General features: G+C 42.2%; 1 long non-coding RNA gene across 2 annotated transcripts; it reads left to right on the top strand.

Annotated features, from left to right (window-relative positions):
* Positions 1-2,703: 2,703 nt before the first annotated feature.
* Positions 2,704-18,570, top strand: LOC147000488 (uncharacterized). Of its 2 annotated transcripts, XR_015045927.1 has the most exons (4): positions 2,704-2,999; positions 3,082-3,243; positions 15,966-16,022; positions 18,452-18,570. It is a non-coding gene; the product is annotated as an uncharacterized LOC147000488 (long non-coding RNA). The 2 variants fall into 2 exon arrangements; XR_015045926.1 differs by lacking the exons at positions 15,966-16,022; positions 18,452-18,570 and adding an exon at positions 7,355-7,625.
* The last annotated feature ends 494 nt before the right edge of the window (positions 18,571-19,064 follow it).

Here is a 19,064-nt window from a genome sequence, read left to right as displayed (position 1 = left end):
CTTGTACTTGTAGGCACCAGGAATTACTGTACAACCTCCCCAGTGCCTTGAATACATTCCTAAGTATTGGGCCATGCATGACTTCCCACCAAACACCACACTGACTGCTGGGTATTGAACCATGCTGAACGGGTCACCAACATATGCATCACATTAGTTCTGTGTATCCGGTCCTGATCTCTGACAAAACCTCATAGTCATCAGGCCATGATGGATACTCCCAGGGACTGTACCATCAACTCACTGCTATGTCCTGGGCAATGCTTGACAGCCTCACATTAATGAAGCTCACTTGTCCTTCTCGGTGTCAGGACCCTCTTAGACATCAGCTCTAATCAGCACCTACTACAACATTAGTTATCAGGCCTTGATGGAGACTCCTGTACCCTTGTCACAGACTATAATCTACTGTGTCATAGGCTCTGCTGGATAAACTTAGGACATCAGTCTTGATGGACATTCCCTCATGAGTCTGTGTGGGTACAATGCCAGCATGCTGTCTCCTAGGCCAAGCTGTGTGGCAGTGTCAATGGGATTTCTAGTAATGTCAGATAGCTAGCACTGTGTGTGGAGTGGTATCCTCAGGGAAGGGGTATTTAGGATGGCCTAGACACCTGAATGCTATGTGGGAAGGTGGCTTTAGGTATCCACCCTTGCCTGAATGGACATCCTTGCCTAAAAATAGCACTGTGTGTGTGGGTGTGATAAAAGCAGTGTATTTAGGGCTCTGGGAAAGGGGAAAGGTGAGTGCAGCAGGACCTAGGGCCTAGCAGTTATCTGTGATAGTAGAGGGGATGTCCTACAGGGCTTCAAACCTCAGTGTATGTCATGTGGATGGTGGAGAGTGTCCAGAATGATCTCAATATGGCACTATATGTGGGGCTTCATCAGGAGACAAGCTATAGGGCCTGATAGCTTGCTTGTGTTTTTCAGATAGCAGGGAGTTGGTGTGGTCCAGTAGCATTTGTCATCTGGTATAGTAAGTGGTGTAGCCACTCTGGTGTGTTGTCCTTTGAGTCCTGACACCTTAAACATTACATGGGTTCTAGATGAGTGTGTCCAACCCTGCCTGAAAATTATCATTGTATTTGAGGCAGCAGCATGGGAGAGTGGATATTATAAACTTCTAGGTATCAGGCCTTGCCGACACCTCCCTCACAGATACACCATATACACTGGAAGGTATCAACGCCGGCTGCATATACCTGGGTGCATACAACCTTCCATAACTCAGGACCTACTGGGCCCTACCCCACATAAACTGGTAGGTTGCAGGTGCTGCTGGCCAGCACTTAGAGCCCTATATATACTGTCATAAAACAGATACTGCTGGAACCCTAGCCTCACTATTGGGTATTGGGTTGTTTATCTGACCTTGCTGGACACATTCCCTCACTGTCCCCATCACTAATAAAGATGCTGCTATGTTTCAGTCTATGCTGGTAAATCCACTGTGCCTCACCCCACATACAATACTAAGTCTTATACCCTGTGAGACCCCCCCCACCTCACATACATTGCTAGGAATCAGACCCTGCTGTTCCTAACCTCCTGTGTTCATTGCTAAGATTTAGTCTTGTTAGGAATTCAACTACCAAACTCAAGGCACTCTGAAGAATCAGGACCCCCTCCTCCTGCCACCACTGTGCTGTGTATAGTGTCAGGTCCTACTGGACCTACCCAATAGACAAAGTGTGGAGGGACAGGACCTAGGGAGGCATGCTCCCCTTTTCCCAGTCATTTCCATCTGCACACATTGCACATTGTCAAGCCATGTTGGACACTGCCCTGCTGTTTTCCCATAGAAACTCCTAGGTATCCAGCCTTTCTCCAGCTGCCCAGCTTGTCCCATGTACACTAGTATATCAGAGCCTATTGGTTCTCTTGATCCCTGTAGCTAACTCACATCCTCTGCCAGCTCTCAGAGCATACTGGGCATCCCGATGCACACTTCCACCCGCTACATTACTGTTGTGTTTCAGAAGTTGTTATGCATCTTCTGACAAGCCTTCCCTCCTTCTTTCATAGTTCCATTCCTAGCAATGTAGGGGGTCAGCAGAAGCATGATATCATAGCTAGCAGTATGTGTTTGTGTGTGTGTGTGTTTTGGCAGGTTTACCCTGCTGGTCCTCATATCTACTGGACCATGTTGGAAGAGGGTGTATTTCAGACATGACTTTTGGGCAGTGGCAAGGTGCAGTATGTTCACATACGTGCTTGTGCCTTCAATACTGATGCTGTGATTTCTGTTCAGTAAGGAGAAGCAAACTTGCTGTCAGACACATTGAACACATGGAAGATGGTAGAGCCTGCTGACATGTTTTAGACAATCTCCTAGATATTGAAGGTTGCAAAGAATGAATGCAGAGTTGGGTGTACTCCTGACCTTCCTATAAAGGTGAACAGTTCTGTGACCAGGTGGAGGGACCCACAGTTGCTGGACTTGTCACAAACTGATCAGTCCTTCATAATTACTCATGCATGCTCAGATTCTAGAAGAGACCTTTGTTACCTCTCTTTGTCCTGGTCCATATGGGTAATGGCTTTTCCTGGCCCAGAATGCATTTACAAGAGGGTTAGAGGATGCTGTTGATACTGCTGAAGGCTACTCAGTACTGCATCAGTGAGGTATTTTAATCTTTCCAACAGTCTGTTTCCTGTGTCTCTCAAGAGATGAAGGAGAAAAGGCCCATCTCTGTGGATGTTGAACCATGGGAGCAGGGAGTATCCTGAGTAGGACTGAGAGGTTCAGGAAGGAGCCAGGCTCAAGCTTCAAGGGGACGTGTGCCTGACAACCCACCAGCCAACAGTGCAACTCTGGATACAAGTGCCTGTGCCCTTCCTCCAGTTGCTGGGATTTAGCTACTAGATCTATGCTCCATCAGCTTCCAGGAGCTCCAGCCATGATGTCCTGGTCATGCTAGTCAAGAACGATTCCCTCATCTCAGCCCCTGACTTGGGTTTGCAACATGTCCTGGAACCTGGACCACCAGCACCAGGTGAGCCATCCATGGGAAATAGGTCCCTTTGGCTCCATTTGCACATTTATTAGGCTGAACGGTCATGTCTTCTCTTTTCCAGATGATGCTGCTACAAAATTCCTGAACAGGATGCGAAAGTGTTTCAGCTGAGCCTTGAGAGGTGAACTTACCTTGGCACCTGTCCCCTGGATGGGACAACTTGAGGAAGGGCCATTCATATTCCCATTCCCTACCCAGGACACTGCTAATGTGCATATGAGAAGTAAGTCCACCACTAACTCTCTATCCCTGAAGGGCTTTCACTGTCCTGAAGTAGGCACAACTGAGTAGGCCCAACAAGTCATGTCACTGATGTAGAAGAAATGTAGAGAGCAGCATGGCAGATGCCTGCTGTGTGGGCTACACTGCTTGTCTAAATGCAAAACAAACACCAAGGGTCCCCCTGGCAGTGAGTGAAAGAGAAACTAAGCAGAGATGAGACAAAAGAGAGGAGAAAGGTTTATTACCTGAAGGGGATGAGGAGAGCATTGGCATCCTATTTAGGAAGCCATGTCCTGCTCCAGCAGGTAAAGCATGGGCACTTCATTCCATGAGCCTGTGCATATGGGTAGAAGTGTGGGTCTATCCCTGCACATGCTCCATGCAAGAAGACACTAGTGCCCTGAGCATGCTCAGTATAGGAGTTCACTAAACTAAGCATGCACCACACTCCTGGGCATATTCAATTTATGTTCATGGAGCACATACCCTAAACACATAAATGACATACAAAAGAGAAGACATTACCTTTTAGCAGATTCCACAAGGTGCCTTCCTTGCAGGGTGGCTAAGAATACCTCAGACCATGACTAAGAACACCACAATGAACACTGAGACTTGTTGCCAGTCCCTGGGCACAGGCCACACATGGCCCTGTTTGAAGTTTGAAGCTGTTTCTTATAGACTTCATGTTCAAGTAATGTTAGGAATCTATGTACAGTTCACTCAGTGTAAGCAGGAGTCACTGATCAAAACACTATAGCATTACATAGTTGCTTGTCCTTTGGGCCTTCCTGCCTCATCTCCTTCCTATAAGCCAGTGATTTTCAACCTTCCTGACTGCAACATTTTAATACAGTTACTCATGATGTGGTGCCATTCAACCATAAAATTACTTCATTGCTACTTCCAACCTGTAAATATTTTACTGTTATGAATCATAATATAAATATCTGATATGCAGGATATCTGATATACAACCTCCAAAGTGGTTATGACCCTCAATTACCACTATAAGCATCTCTGGCAGGGATATCAGCTTGGCCCTGAAACCGGAGAGGGCCTGATGTCCAATGATTGAGCACATCTTCCTGCCACAAGGCTCCATTCTCTGTGATGATCCATATACACTGCTGAAGTGTGATGGTGCAGGGATAATCCCAGGTCTTGCTGAAGTGTGATGGTGCATGGGTAATCCCAGGTCTACCTCCTTTTCCCCAGGTGGATCCTCCATTCTTGTGGTGGACAGATTGTGTTTAGAGGACATTAACCAGCCTGTGTACTCAGGCTTTCCTTAGCTAAGACACACTGTTCTTGTGTTAGATAGGAGGCTAGTTCCAGGAAGGTGCTACAAACAAGGCCCCTGAATAGAACCTAAATGGAAATAGTTGGGCCTGCTCAGGGCCTTCAGAACAGGACATAAATTAGGGGTTTCAGTCCACTGATGGCCAAGATTGAATGGCAGTGCAGTGTTAGACCACAGGTTCATCAGCTCCTGTCCAAACAGGATGCAAAAAATGGTGATGAACAGCCTCAGTACCCCTCAGGTGCTTTCTGGTTCCCCTTTCCTCAAATTAACTTTTCACCTATAGGTATATTTAGACCCTTGTGCATAGTTTTGTTATATATCTATATCTATCTATATTTATCTCTGTCTCTGTCTCTATATCTATCTATATCTATATCTACATCTATATATATCTATCTGGCTCCTTTCTGGCAGGTCCAGGAGAGAGGAGAGAGGTTCTGCTGGGTCTCTATGGGGCCAAGGTGGATGTTTGAGTGTTGATGACCCAAAAGAAACACACACAACCTGGAATCTTGTTGAAGCAGGAACTCAATTTTATGACATCAGCCTCTCACTTATATAAGTTCAGAACATAGGATTTTTGATGGGTAAAATGATGTAGGAGGCGGGGGAAGGGTGATGGAGGGTATGGAGTGACTGACAGGGCCAATGGCATATCTCTACATCAGCAATGGTAGGGCAGAGGCAATACCAAAGAGGTCTTGCTGAGTCATCCCTATACGGAAGTGACTGAGCCAGCCTCGGGGTTGGTCCTCAAGACCCAAACCAGGGCCAAAATGGGGCCCAACAATATATGTGACATTATATAACAGACTTAATTCATGGTAAAATGTGCTTTCAAGAGAAGGACACCTCTGTCCTTCATGTGCCCACTCTGAGGGAGGCACAGAAATAGGGTACAGTGCCAGGGGAGGTGAGAGTTCATTCTGCTAGGTCCACTTGTTTTGTTGTGTTTTTTAATTTTTTATTAGATATTTTCTTTATTTACATTTAAAATTTTATCCCCTTTCCTCATTTCCCCTCCGAAAACCCCTCTATCCTACCCCTCCCCCGCACCCCCCCTCACTAACCCACCCACTCCTGCTTCTCTGTCCTGGCATTCCTGTACAAAGGGGCATCAAGCTGTCACAGGATCAAGGGCCTCTCCTCTCATTGATGTCCCACAAGGCCATCCTCTACTACATATGTAGCTGGAGCCATGGGTACCCTTTGGTTGGTGGTTTAGTCCCTGGGAGTTCTGGGGATACTGGTTGGTTCATATTGTTGTTTCTCCTATGGGGATGCATACCCCATTCAGCTCTTTTGGTCCTTTCTCTAGCTCCTCCACTAGGGACCCTGTGCTTAGTCCAATGGATGGCTGTGAGCATTCACTTCTTTGTCAGGCCCTGGCAGAGCCTCTCAGGAGACAGCTATATCAGGCTTCTGTCAGCAAGCACTTGTTGGAATCAACAATAGTGTCTGGGTTTGGTGACTGTATATGGGATAGATCCCCAGGTGGGACAGTCTCTGGATGGCCTTTCCTTCAGTTTCTGTTCTATGCTTTGTCTCTGTATCTCCTCCCATGAGAATTTTGATCCCTTTCTAAGAAGGATTGAAGTATCCACACTTTGGTCTTCCTTGTTCTTGAGCTTCATGTGATCTGTGGATTGTATCTTGGGTATTCTGAATTCTGGGCTAATATCCACTTATCAGTGAGCGCATACTGCCATAGATCACTCCAGCTGTGTATGGGGGTCCCTGGGATGTGGGTTCTCAAGTCCACCATGGGTAAGGATTAGGTGGTGACAAACAGAAACAAACACAGAGGCAGTTTGAATCTGAGCATATTTTGCAGCTCTTTAGCAGAGGATTTTATACATTAAAAACCAAACATTACATCTCTTAGAAATTGTATCTAGTGAAACAATCACAAATACCAACAAAAATCATTTGATATAGTATAGCACAAAAATATCTCTTAGAAACTGTATCCAGTGAAACAATCACAAACAGAACAGAACATCATTATTAATATTAATCATCAAACTATAACAATTCTAAAAGGATGTATTCAGTGGGGGCAGTCGTCCAAGGCTAGTGGCATATTTCCAAGAGCAGGTTAAGAAATCTATAAAGGTCAGTGCTCTTAACCGCTGAGCTAACCCTCCAGCCCTATATGGTCAATTATTATTTAACATCTAACCCATGATTTTTAATAAATCTTCAATGCATAAATTTGAAATATTTTAATTCTTTCTAATTAAGGCTTTCTTTACCATATATCAAAATTCACCTCTGATGACACACGAGTAGCCATATGAAATTCTATTGTTGGGAAAGTTTTTATTTCTCAAAATAGTTTTGTAAATGACTTAAAAAGTAAAGGATTGGTTTTCCCGGGGATAAGGTCATGTTAGTGACCCCATCTCAAGGGATGGTTGCTTACCCATTACTCTTGCTTAAGATATTGGCCTAGGCTACCAGAAACATGTAAATAAGAAAAGGAATTAGAGAAAACAATACAGATGCCATGAAAACTAGGGCTCAATATTTTTTTTCTCCAGCAAAGAGTTCCACAACTGTTTCCAGGAGGCTTCCCCCTTTTGAGGTCAACCACCTCAGTCTGTGGAACTTGTCATATAGATCCTATTGGAGGTGTGTGGCAGCATACCATGGGTGTTCTTTTGTGATTGAGTTACCTCACCCAGGATGATATTTCCCATCCATTTTCCTTGTTTTTTAAGTGTGTATCAGTTTTCTTTGCTCACTCACTAAATTCTGGGTGTTTGATCTTACAGTGAATGTCATCTGTGTTCCTCTCTTTCAGGAACACAAGACCCCAACCTGCTCCAGGGTGGAGAGCAGAGACAACTGGAACTTTCCTCATAACACTTGTGCATTCCTTCTGCAGGCTTCAAAAGCCTAATCTGTAATTTTAGACACAGGACAGGAGGAGACTGAGAGGTGAATGCTGGCCAGTCCTGTGTGTCTGCCAGGGCAGTGACCTGCAAATGATGTTCCACTGACTAGATTGTTGGATAGTAATTGTTGTAGTCCAAGAGACTCTTTGACAAGTCAATACTGTGTACATCTGGAGCATTCTGGGAACATAATTTTAATAGTAATATATTTTCTGTAACCTGAAAGAATTGAATAGTTTTAGTTATTTTATTTATGTATGATTTATTTAGTTTTGTTTTATGAGCTTGTTGGGATTTCCAACATATAGATTCACTTTGTTTATGAATGAATCTTCTACTGGCAGTTCCAGTGGGATGAACAATTAATCCTCCTTCCTTCCTCCCTCCCTCCCTCCCTCCCTCCCTCCCTCCCTCCCTCCCTCCCTCCCTCCTTCTTTGCTCTCCTATCACACAACCTCCTCCTTTTTTGAGTCCTCTGTGTTTCCAACCTCAGACTCCTGCAGTAGAGATTACCTTTATTACCATTTTTATCTTGGCATGGTAGCAATGCCAACATTCCCAAAACTAAGGAGGCTAAGCTGGAGAACTGTGGCATTATTAGCCAACATGTGCTGCATTAAAAACAAAAGAAAATGAAAGAACAACCTTCTTTCCAAAACCATGTTGTTTTTAAAGTTTACCAGCCTTGTCCTCTAAGGCACATGATTATGGCTGTTCACTGAAGGGGTTAGGATTGCATTTTTCTTTTTGATATTTTGTTTCACCCTCCAGCTCATTTTTATTACTCACTTCTTTCCTTTTTCTCTATAGATACTTTATTGTATCATGTTAATTATTTTGCTGTTTTTGTGACCACAGTTGCTAGATGCTCTAATGATGTGCCCAAACCTATTTCAGATTAGTTGTAATCTAGCTTTGATAACATAGAAAAACTGCTTCAGAACAGCTGTTTTCTTTCTTTCCTCTGGGCCCCAATGACTATTTGTATTTCAATCTCTGTGATGGAAAGCCATCAACACATTGTTTCATTTTTTTTAATAGGACAACAAGCCCTCTTGAGTCTTTTCATTTCTACACAGACACTATCACTCCTGTCTTTGACATTTATCTGTTTGAATTTTTTTTTCTTTTTGGTTTTTCGAGACTGGGTTTCTCTGTATAGCTCTGGCTGTCCTGGAACTTACTTTGTAGACCAGGCTGGCCTTGAACTCAGAAATCCGCCTGCCTCTGCCTCCCAAGTACTGGAATTAAAGGCGTGCACCACCACGCCCGGCTCATCTGTTTGAATTTGATTCACCATCTGGTAAAATTTCCTTGCTCACTGGGAATTTCCTTTCCCACTGTAACTTGTAAGGCAGTCACAGCCCATTCCTTTCTTTATCCTTTGGTGTGGGTCAATCTGCCGGGAGCCTGCACAGCTGGACAAAGAATCTGATGCAGGCGTATCTTTAAAGACTGAGAGTCTCCAGATGTTCTTGTTCCCTGACTATACTGAATTCTTGTTGATTCCTTCTAGGAAGTTGTAAAACCATTCTTGCTCATTTTGAGGGTTAAAATACCACTGGCTTAGGCAATTCACACCTGTAGCATAAAGGCAGGGCATTAAGTAAAGTAGCCTTTGTGCCTTCTCTACAGGAACCTCTCAGATCTAACTCTCAGCCTGCTTCTGGAGTCCTAGGGAAAAAATGTGATTTTAGTCTTTATTTGCAAGTTCTATGTCTATAAAGTCCTCTGAGAAACCATACCATTTCAAAAAAGAATTCTCAGTACTGTCTTTGTCCTTAGTACTTATGTATCTTTCAGAATATATGATCACATGGTAAAAAGATCACCACAAGTTTACACATAAATTCAAATCATAAGTTGAGTAAGAAGTTTACAACAGAGAATGTTTACATGCCTATCAATTAGGAGTAATTGTCTGGCTAAACATTCATTATCTGTCACTAGCTCAACTGGCTCATTAAAAGTAAAAAAACATACTTTTTGTGCCTAAGTTATTATGGAAGTTTTCTACTGGTAAACCCAGTCAATTTTTTTATCTTCTCTCCTTGCACTTAGAGTAAATTCTTAGTTCTATTTTTATGACCTTTGGTTAATTGTTTTATAACCCCTTGGAATATGCTCTCAGTTGTAAAAGCCTGTTTTCTGTCATCTCAGAAACAGTGAACTCTTCTGAAATTTTGAAGACTTGCAGAGTTCTAATTGCAGTTTTGACATAGGAAAGGTCTTAATAGCAGTCCTGTTATTAAAGATCTCAATAACTCCTAATATAATTTTAGGAATTCTTTTATCATCATCATTAAGAGTTAAGAAATATAGCATCCCTACAAGGCAGTAAATTTTCATTGCCCTGCAGAAATGTGTACAAAGGGTAGACTAATGCCTAGTGTTTCTTATATAAATTTAATAATAACCAAAATAAATTAATAGCAGGAATCTTTTCTCCAACTTAATCTTCTCAGCCTTGCCTAAAGAAGCAAATCTGACATCCTTTACAATTCATGAGGGAACCATCTCGGGAAGATCATCTTTTCTCCAACTTAATCTTCTCAGCCTTGCCTAAAGAAGCAAATCTGACATCCTTTACAATTCATGAGGGAACCATCTCGGGAAGATCACCTGCTAGGTTTGAGTTTCTCCTAGATGTCTCCTGGCATCAATGGCTTCATGCACAATGCCTGGCTGCTGTTGACTCCAATTTCTCTATATCTGAATGCATGGCTGTGCCCCTCTGGACTCTATGTGGACATCCACCCATTCCAATCTTTGTTTTAATTTGACCTAGGTCACAGAATCTCTGGTCAGCAAGACCTGGCTCCTGGTCATCTCCAATTCCCCTCTAACAACATGGATGGTCATTCTTCTCTTCACTAGGTTAGATGATGATCACAGGTCCTCTGGCATCAATGTCTGATTGCAGTTTGTCTCCAATTCTCCTGTATGTGAATGGATGGTTGTGCTCCTCTCTGTTCTGGCTTGGCCACAGCTCATCCTGCTTGCTGCTCTGCTATGGTGTAGGTCATAGAGAACCTCAGAAGTGTGGGATGAGCCACCCAGCTGAGATGTCACTGATTCTACTTTTCATTTTTGTACCTTTGATGGGTCATGTATATTACTTGCCAGGATATGAACCAGATCATTCATGAGGGATTGCAGTTCAGCTGCCATAGAGTAGATTGTCTTTTCTCTTGTTAGTAAGTTCTATGCTTAGTAGCTGGTGTTGGGCTTTTGTTCTTCAAAGAATGTCCCTTCCCCTTGATTTTGTGCTGAGATTTCCATATTGTTCCATATCATTACTTGTGATGTTCTTCCAAAAGGTATTAGGAGGAGCCTCTCCTTTTCCTGGTATATATGGGGAGTGTTGGCTGTATCCTTGAGCTTAGTGGAGCTTGGAATAGAAGGTCTTAGTTTCGAAATCCTTTCTCCCGGACTTATTCCTCTAGATATTATATTATTCTGCCTCTCTTCATGGGAATGAAACCCCATGTGATCCTTCACTTTGATTCTGAACTCCTGAGTCTCCAACCTCAGATGTCTTCTCATGAAGACATCAACTAAGCCCTGGAAGTTTTGGGGTTTTGGCAATTATTCTGGAATCTTGGGTGCGAGCACTGTGAAGGTAAGCTGACTGTGGCACAGTGTACTGTTCTGGGGCCATCAGGGTGAGGTCTCACAGGCCAAGACTTTGGCTGCATGCTTGGTCTCAAGTCCATCTTACTATAATCTTGTGTTTTTAGAGCTGAATATACTGAGTGCTTTAAGGTAGGTGTTTGGAGATGTTCTGTGTTTTTGTTGACCCCTACAGACTCGAATTCTTGGGACTGATATTGATGGCTTGGCCACTGGGAATTTTATTGGATTCCAGACTCACTCTCAAGGCAGAAGGTGGCTCTTATTTCACCTCCCATGTATTGGTTTGTTTGGCCATTGTAGGTGGGACATTTTGTTCAGAGCCAACCACTATCACATGTCAGCAGGGATGTCCTAAGGCCACATCTTCAAACCTCTTTTATGGTTCACTTATCCTTTTTTGAGGAGGTATATTGTTCCAGGCTCCTTTTCCAGTTCCTTAGATAGTCTTGCTCTCATCAATTTTGTCTGGAATCAGGAAGCAAAGGGCACATCACTCAGGTAATTCTGCCATGGATCTGGTTGTACCTTTGAGGTCCCATGACTGTCAGCAGGCAAAAGGGGTTTTGGGTCTACAGGTGATTGTTTAAATACAGATCTCTCTAGCCTGGCAGTTGATATGCTTTCTACCCTTGTCCTTCCTGGATCTTGGTGATGCACATTTTCCAGGATCATGGCAGCCTTGGAATAGTATTCAGCCTTGGAATCACAGATGTGTGAGGAGGGATATACAACCTGGGAGTTTTCAGCTGGAACTCACTCAGGTGGAGTGAGATCCCTGGCCTCAGGAATCTGCAGATAAAGTCTCTTTCTGTGTTTTACAGGAAGCTCTGGGATGTTTGATTTTAGCTTCCTCTCAGTATTTGGTGTCAAACAAGAAATGGTGCTCCTCAGTGTTCACATAGAACAGCTTGTCTGTTGCCAGTGCAGGATTCCTGGGTGTCAGCTTCTTCCCAGGCATGGGCTTGAAGTGCAAGGCACGTCTTTGCCCCTAACACCTAGCCTCTTATTTTAGGCATGGTGTATGTTACACTTAGCTATTGCCTTTGTGAGGGCATCTCCCTGGACACAGACCATATCGTCTGGCTCAACTTGTAGATTTTAGAATTGAAGATGGAGGGCTAGACAGGCTGGGAGAGTTGAGGCCTGTTATTGCAATTATGATTACTGCTGGAAATGTCCCTGAAGCTGATTCAGTTCCCTGGATGGGAGTAATTTGACAGCTGTTCCTTGTTGCTCCTCTCATTAGTCGCCTTGTCTTCATTCTGTGGCTCCTCATGAGTCTGGAGTATCTGACAATGCTCAGGAAGGATGGAGGCTGACCTGATAGCTTTATTGTGTGGGGCACCCCTGAACAAGTTGCCAGTGGGCTGGCTAATGGCTGCTTAATGTTTTTGTTCATTAGAATCTGTAGTGCCTTTCCAATTCACTGCATTTTGCTAGGGCTGTTTTCAGTTGTAAGGTATGCCTGTATCTCTCTCAGTACTAGGAACAGCTCTTCCACAGGCCCTACTCTGGAAACAAAAAGGTGTTAGTTTGCTGTAGAACTTGTTAATTCTTGCATTTTCTGAACTTGTTACAAATACAAAGCTTGGTGTTACAAACTGTTGAGGCAATGGCTTGTCCTGAGAAAGGTATGGAGGTTCTAGAGCCTGTGATAGTCCTTTGACAGACCCACATGCAGCAGTAAATCTCACAGTTTTATGTCCTGGTAAAGAAGGGCTTCTGATGTCTTGGGCAGTAGCCACAACTGTCTCTGAGAATACAGAGGATATGCCCCAGGCAATTCCACTAAATTTCTGCTGTATAAGATCCTCCAAGACCTCTGAGAAAGGAAGGTGATCCATTTTCTTATTATGGTTTGAAAAAGGTTGTGGTGTAGAGTTCAGGAAAAGTTGCTTGATAGGACTGTAAAAGACAGGAGTCGAAAACATCAGCCCGAAGCAGAGGATCAAGAGGCCCATAAGTCTCAGTAAATATGGCACCTGTAGCCATAGTCCCTCCATTACCTCCATATCCTATATCCCTTAGTGTCACATTCAACTGGGATGTGTTACAATCTCACCCTGCATAGCATCTTCAGTATGAAGATCCCCATGCCCTGAGCTCACATCCTTGTATGAAAAATTTCACAAGTCAGATTTCTTACATTTACATAACTTGTGCTGGAATCTGAGTCTCTTTCACATTTTTTTTCTGTCATTTGTACATCCTGGAGATAGTTATGTAGGATAAGGACAAGGAATGAGAATACCCAGGAGTGAGGCATCTCTCTTATGACTGCCCACTCACAATAGGACTCTAATGCTCAAGAACCATAGCGCAAGGACAGAGCACTGAACGTGAGCAAGGGGAATGAAGGGCCTCATCTCTCCATTTACACTTTCATTGCTCTTTCCTCCACTCCTGTCATTCTCCCTTACAATAGTGTAAGGGCCACCGGAGCTGTTATCTGAGAGAGATTTGTATCTGTGAGAATTGAAGCTACCTGTTGTTACGTGGATCTGGGAGTCCTCTGTACAGGTGCACAGCATCAGTTTAATGTATTGAACAACACTCCCATGTATAGCACCAATTACAGGACAAACAGAACAAAATGCTATAATTTGTCAGTACACCTGTCTTTCTATGGAATGTGGAGTAAAGTTTGTGAACAACAGTGTGCTGCTCCATGTGTGTGAACCACATCTTTGCTCACCTTTTGGATGTCCCCTTTGGTCTCAGCTGATGGTGATAGTGGATACTCTGTGAATAATGGGAATAGTAGGAAAAGCAGCCGCTCCTTAGCATACATCCCAATGCTCATGTCCATTGCTGTGTCCATGGAGCTGGTCCTCATCCATGAGTCCCTAAAGCTATTCTTCAGAAGGAGAGAATTCCCCTTCTTCTGAAACCCAGTGCAGCTCTCAGGACTTTGAGTCCTAAAGCTCAGTTTGAGATGTGTCAGGAGGGCTCTGGGGACATCACACTGCTGTGACCTCCTCATCACAAAGGGATCCTGGCAGTAGAGAGACTGCCACAGCCACTTTTCCAGCCTCCAACCAAGCAGCACTTCCTGTGTCCTTTCCCTGATCCCTCCTTCCAAATACTGCTTGTGAATCAGTCAGAATTAGATCCTGTCCATATTTTGTTCCTTCTTTCTGAGCCCCAGTATTTCTCTTTGTAGTCATATATTTTTTACAACCTACTTTAATATGGTTCAACCTCCTCTCTGGCCTACCACCCACAACAGGTAGTGGAAAAGGAAGGACATTGGAATATGGGGAAGTGGAACTGTTCATAAATAGTTCTTTAGGGAAATTCCGGTCCTAGTGACTTTTTGGGCACCAACTGATGCACACTAACCCCTTTTTGGGGTCTCCCATCTGGGCGGAATGGGTCTCTGGTTGCAGGTGGGTGAAGGAGTCGGTGAATGACCAACAGACACGACATGAGAGAGTGTGTTGAATCTGAGTGTATCATCCAAATGAACACCAGACTTTTTTATACAGAAGAAAAACAAGAAAAGCCAGACAGGACACATCCGCAGAGTTACAGTGACACAAAACAAAAGGAATGTATACAACAAAAGATGGCGGGGATCAGGCCGCTGTTTACCACTAAGAAGGGAGCCAGGTGTAATGCTAGTCTATTGTTAAGCCCACCATCAGGGGTTCTTAGTAAATGCCTGATTATGCTGTTCCTTTGGGCCTAGTGAAGAACCCTGTCTCAGGGGGATTCCCTAACTCTTTCATGGTTAATCTACCTATTCAGTAGGCCATTGTGTATTCCCTTGTTTGGGTGAGACTTGGCTACTGTCCTAAGTAATCACTCTGCAGACTAGCCCTGAGCTATTCTAGCTCTGATCTTTGTAATGCCTAATTAGTTTCACCATCTCTACTAGAAGTAAATTTGAATGTTATTGAATAGGTAAACTTCTCACTGAATTCCTACTGAATTCCAAGCTCATCGACTTCAAGGATTTTCTAGGACGTTGGAACACTGGTGGAGGCTCACCTATGGTAAAATTCAATCTTTAAAGGCACTTATAATAAAACAATATTGAAAGAGAGCATATACAATACTAATGCGGGGATAGGGTTTGAGTATACGGGCTATGAGAATGCCAAAATTTCAGGAGGTTGAGTTTACTTGAGACTCTTTGCCTCATCGTGACTGCCTCCAGGCCTTTCGACCTCGACAGGCAGACTTCACTGGAGTAGGCATAGCAGTCGCTGTTCTCAGTCTAGTTCACTAACAAACACCAAACATGAGTCAGCAGCTGCAGTCTAGTCTATTGAGCAGATACCACACATGAATCAGGAAGGGCAGTTCAATCCAAAACAAACCAGGTCAACAAATACACCTTAACGATGTGTTGACATTAGAATGGAACATGCAAAAGTTTCACGGTGGGGATGTGGTTTTATTTATGTATGTACATGGAATGAAAAAATACGCTTACCAACAAAACTTTTAAGGATTAGATCAAACCAGGGAAGTCCTCTTATCACCAGAGACATGGAGGTCTTCACAAAGCAAATTGCCCAAGTGATTCACAGACTGTCTCAGTATCTGATTTTTAAAAAAAAACAATTCATGGAAATGAATTTCAAAAGGGCTAGCCCAAGCTCTTAATCACACACACATACTGGATAAACACAGAGATTGGACAATATATAGACTGGAAGAACAATACAGGAACTGGATAAAGACAGATACTGGGAAATAAATGTTACAGGCAGTCTTTTTTAGACTAATCCTTTTTTGGGGGGTGGGAGGTGGGAGGGAATGGACACAAACAACAGACAATACAGATACTGGATAAACCCAGAGATTGGGCAATAAATGCTACAGCTAGCTTTATTCAGACTCACCATATTTTTCTCTTGGGGCCCCAAACAGGAATCCTTTGATCCAATACAGCAGGAGAAGACTATCATCCCAATCGCTTAAGTTGAGGTGGGTAGTTTTAGTCGCTGGATGTGTTATAGTTATTATCTAGGGTTTTAGAGGGTTTGTTTGATTATTGTATATTAATAGAAATTTAAGGTTTTTAATTATTGTATTCTCTATTGAAAGAAATGTAAGGTTTTTATTTAGTCATTTTATATCCATAGAGATTTAAGCTTGTTTTGTTAGCCTATTTTGTGACTGTATTTTATATAAAAAGTCCTTTAATAAAAACGTGATGGTTCTTATGTCTATTATGAATAAATTGTTAATGTTGGTGTAAAAGACAATTTTTTTTATTTAAGTTTTATTGCATTATGATGAGAAAAGATACATAATTTCAATTTATCCAAATTTGTTAACATTTAAAAGCATATTGTGAGTAAATAGACTTACATCATATTCTTCTTTCCCTTTTGTATTCCAGCTCCTCCCGGAGAGTTCCCCTTTCAAAAATTGCAAAACCTTTCATTTTTTTTATCATATTCTTTAAAATTCATAAAATGTTGCAACAATAAAAATGAGTATTATAAAAGTTGTTTGATAGAAAACAACAATCAATTGAACAATCTTATGTAGCTGTTTGTGTACAGCAATACTGAAAATACATACATTTTGCTCAATATAAATTTTAAATAACTCCAAATATATTAGCTGTATGTTATTTTAAAATAATATGTCACTATTAGTTTTTGTAATGAACATAAATAAAGTCTTTTGTTTGTTTGTTTTGTTTTTAGTAGAGTTTAAAATCTTGGCTCTTACCGTGGTACAAACACAAAATAAGAACAGCTTTTGGAGATTGGAGTTCATTGTAATAAGAGTTGACAGTTCTGCTGCACCAAGGAATTGTAGGCACAACTTTTGCATATAGATTTCCTGTTACAGTCAAAGCTATTTGACTTGAGTGATTGTCGTCATTCTCAGCCTACAGGGAACAGGTTACATTCATTTAAGAAATGATGTATGGGCCAGGCGGTGGTGGTGCACACCTTTAATCCCAGCACTTGGGAGGCAGAGGCAGGCAGATTTATGAGTTCAAGGCCAGCTTGGTCTACAGAGTGAGTTCCAGGACAGCCAGGGCTATATAGAGAGACCTTGTCTCAAAAAACCAAAATAAAAAAAAAAAAGAAAGAAAGAAAGAAAGAAAGGAAGGAAGGAAGGAAGGAAGGAAGGAAGGAAGGAAGGAAGGAAGAAAGAAAGAAAGAAAGAAAGAAAGAAAGAAAGAAAGAAAGAAAGAAAGAAAGAAAGAAAGAAAGAAAGAAATGGTGTGTGTATTAAGATGGTCTAGCTATCAAGTCATTCATCAACTGTTTCAGTGAACAATAGTTCTGTTTGGAAGGTGGCACAGATGTTAGGTGAGGGTAAGATTCTGGTTCATTGGCTGTGATGTTGAAAAGCATACATCTCAGGAAAAGAGTAACTTATAAAGTCCTCTTCTGGGGTTGGGGATATAGCTCAGTGGTAGAGCATTTGCCTAGCAAGCGCAAAGCCCTGGGTTCGGGCCTCAGCTCTGGAAAAAAAAAGGACAAAATAAAGTCCTCTTCTTCAAAACTGATAAAAAAATTATAAATATCAAGCAAAGCCTTCAGTCTTACTCTTTGCTGTTCTCTTACAAGCCACGTCCCAAATTAATTGTCTATGTATCTGTTGGCTGTATAAATAATTTTGAAATATGTAAGCTGTTCTGGAAATCATAGTATAGTGTAAAAACATCAAATAAACAATCCTCCTAATAGGGAGGCTGTGATAGGAGAAGCATGATTTCAAGATCATTATGTGGCACATACATAGCAAGACCCTGTTATGTACAAAGAAGCAGAAGGTGTATATGGATTGTATGATATTGGACCTATTCCTCACCATTACCAAATTAGAGAGACCATGAAATGACAGCCAACAAATTTCTAATTCCTCATATTTTTGGAGTTCAATCAAATAGGATATGTTGGTAATATTAATTTTTATATTAAGAGTTATTAAGGAAAAGTAATTGTTACTTCCTGTTAATTTTCTTGTTAGAGGTGGAATTATGTTTGTGTGGGTTTGTTGAAAGATTACTTTCTTGCTTCTTTTAGGTTGTAGTTTCACTCCTTGTGTTGGTTTCCATCTATTACCCTTTGTAGGGCTGGATTTGTGGAAAGATATTGTGCAAAATTGGTTTTGTCATGAAATATCTTGTTTTCTCCATCTATATTGATTGAGAGTTTTTCTGGGTATAGTAGATGACATTTGTGTTCTCTTAGGGTCTGTATGACATCTGTCCAGGATCGTCTAGCTTTCATAGTCTCTGGTGAGAAGTCTGATGTAATTCTGATAGGTCTACCTTTCTATGTTACTTGACCTTTTTTCCTTACTGCTTTTAACATTTTTTCTTTGTTTAGTGCATTTGGTGTTTTGATTATTATGTAACAGGTGGAATTTCTTTTATGGTTCAGTCTATTTGGAGTTCTCTGTGATCCTGGATATGTCCGAGCTCCTAGGAGTCAAGCTGCCTTTGGAACCTTGAGATCCTGGTGTGACCAAGCTCCTGTGATCCTGTGATCCTGTGATCCTGTGATCCTGTGATCCTATGATCCTGGGTATGTTAAAGCACCTGGGAGTGGAGCTTCCTTTGGGTGTTGTGAGGCTGGCCCAAAGGACAATTCTTAAGCAGAAACAGGGATACAATGAGGAAACTTGTGTTTTTAAGAAAATATTTGCATTGGATGGTGTTTTGCTGGGGTAAAGACATGAAGGAACACTGCCTTGAAGTAGACACAGGTGAAAGGATGTTTTGCTAAAGCAAGCACATGAAAGGACACTTGATGAGTGATTCTTTGCTAACAACCCACTTCCATCTTACATTTCCACCTTACATTTCTTCCTTGAGCTCCATTTGTCAGGACTCAATGGAGAGAAACTCTCCACAAAATTTCTGGTGGTGTGCTGTGCTGCACTTTCTTGCTTATTAGAGGACTTGAGCCAATTGGCAGAGTGATGTCAGCTGAAACAGACTCAAGAGCTGAGGCAAGACACATGGTGAGGCAAAACCCAGGGAGCACATGTGAT

The sequence above is a fragment of the Mus caroli genome, unplaced genomic scaffold (genome assembly GCF_978045245.1).
Source record: "Mus caroli unplaced genomic scaffold, Mus_caroli_1 scaffold_18, whole genome shotgun sequence".
Lineage (NCBI taxonomy): Eukaryota > Metazoa > Chordata > Mammalia > Rodentia > Muridae > Mus > Mus caroli.
Note: the sequence above shows the minus strand (reverse complement) of the source record. Positions and strands in the feature narration are given on the sequence as shown.